This window comes from Pteropus vampyrus, unplaced genomic scaffold (genome assembly GCF_000151845.1).
Source record: "Pteropus vampyrus isolate Shadow unplaced genomic scaffold, Pvam_2.0 Scaffold104, whole genome shotgun sequence".
Lineage (NCBI taxonomy): Eukaryota > Metazoa > Chordata > Mammalia > Chiroptera > Pteropodidae > Pteropus > Pteropus vampyrus.
In genome coordinates, this window is record NW_011888885.1 from 5,470,950 (window position 1) to 5,473,369 (window position 2,420).

Consider the following 2,420-nt stretch of genomic DNA (forward strand, 5'->3'; position numbering starts at 1 on the left):
TAGTTTGTATATTTGGGCTTTTTTTTTTTCTGTGCAACATTATGTCATCTGAAGATTGGCAGTTGTATTTCTTTCTTTATACTTCTTTAACTTTTTTTCTTGTCTTATTGCCCTGTCTGGTACTTCAGTGTAGTGATGGAAAGAAGTGACAGTGAGATCCTTGTCTGGTTCCTGATCTCAGTAGAAAAGCTTTCAGTATTTCACCATTAAGCTTGACATTGGCTGTGTGTGTGTGTGTGTGTGTGTGTGTGTGCGCGCGCATGTAGATACTCCACAACATACTACTTTTTTGGACACACTTTTCTGATAAGAGAATGATCTGGGGACCACTGGGGGGCAGGGAGCCCCTGGGTGTGGCCTGCTCCCCACTCAAAAAACAAAACAGACTTGTCTGCAAAGGGGGAACACCTTCATGATGAGTCCCCTCCAGTCCTCCATCAAAACCTGGTCAAAACTTCAGTGTAGTCTAAGGGATCACTGGGTGTTTCCCTTTGGCTCTGGAATATGAGGCCATCAGGACATTTCTACATTCCTCAGGGAAGCTGAGGCTCAGAGCAGGGTAGTAGCTAGCCTCAAGTCACACAGCATGTTACTGGCAGAGTCAGAATTAGAACTCGAGTTTCCTGGATCCTAGCCACTCTGCAGCCACTGCTCTGTGGTCAAGATTTGAGAGGTGGTCAGAGGACAAAGGGATGTGTGTAAGTGTTTCAGGAACAAGACAACTTTGCCCAAGTACTGGCCCCAATACCCACAGATGCTATGTAAATTGGATGGGCAGGCAGCCCCTCCCTCAGCAAGAGAGGAAAGGGGCTCAGAGCTGGTGGACGTGGGAGGCAGGTGAACAAGCTGACCCTCACTTCTAGTCCTGTGCCATTTAGAAAAAGGCTTTGAGGAACTTTTTCCAGGTAGGTCCCAGACCATCAGCCTGCAAGGGCCTTAGAGGTCAAGGACTTGGACCCCAGGACCCCAGGGCTCCAAAGGGTGGGAGGAGCCATGGCCAGAGAAGGCAAGTGCTGGACCCAAGACACACAGGGAGGTGGTGCCGAGCTGGGGCCAGACCAAACTCAGAGTTCTTGGATGCTTAGAATAGAGACAAAGTCCCAGCAGAGAACCCTGGCCTGGTCTCCCCACTTCCTACAACTAACTCCAGGGATGACAGAGAGGAGAGAGCTAAGAGAGAGAGGAGAAAATGGAGGGAAAGGAAGAACAGAACAGGCCAGAAAAGAAAAGAGTAAGAAGTTAGACATGAGTCCAAGGTGCAAGGGCCTGGGAGGCCCATGGAGGGAACCTGAGCCTGTGGTCCGAGGTCCTGGCCAGGGTCGAGAGAAAGGAGCAAACTGAGACGCAAGTTATCCGAGTCAAGCAGCAGTCTCCTCTGCTGGCTACCCCCTCCCCCACCCAAGGGGAATGTTCGGAATGTGATGAGCTGATAAGACTGGGTCTCCCACTCCACCTGGCATGGAGCACTGGGGGTGGGGTGCTTTGCCACCCTCATCTATCAGAGGGGATTTTCTTGGGGATGAGGAAGTTTTCAACAGACATATCCTAATGGAAGACTATGTAGAAGGTCCGAGGGGAGGGAGCCCCTCATGCAGGGCAAATGGGCCAGCTGCCAAGGCCATGGGCATGGCCAGATGCTTTCCAGCTGAGCTGCACCGTGAGTCAGAAGGCATGAGGCCTGGGTTGAGAGAGGACGTTCCCAGTTGCCAGGGAAGCTGGGGCAAAAGAGGGGAGAGGGAAACAAGGCAGAGCAGTGGCTGGCACCCTTCCAGAGGGACAGGGCTCCGTGGCTGCTGGCCAAGGAAGACATCTGGGGGCCCTGTACAAAGAGCGACCCCAGCGGGTGCTGCCCCACCCCTGCTGGGTCCTGAATCCCAATGCAATGCATAAGAAACAGACTGAGGCTCCTGCGGTCCTCACTGAGGTGGGCCCACGGGGTCCTCCGATTCAATTCAGCGCAGTTACTTGGGCACGTGGACACTCTCAGGTGTGTTCTTAGCATCCAGGTTTACCCCTGCCTGCCCTGCCTTCCTGTGGCTCCATGGGGCCATCTTCACTGAATGTTTCAGCCCACATTTGTTGAGACCTACTATGTGCCAGGCACTGTGCCAGGTCCTGGGGCTTTGATGATACACAAGGTGGGGTCTCCTCTCTCCTAAGGCTATACCTCAGGTGGAGATGGAGTAAAGAGCTAAGACATGGATGCTTCCAGCACACGGGAGACATGCTCTGGCAGCGAACACTGGCACTGGGGCCCAGAGAAGATGGGGTTGGGGTGGGAGGAAATTTGAGGAGGGCAGAAAAGGTACCGCAGCCCCAGGGCCCCTGGGACCTGGGACCGGGGACCTGAGTCTGCTCCAGACACCCACTTTCTGCTCTCTGGATAGACATTTCTGAGACAGGCTGCCAGAACAGAGCAG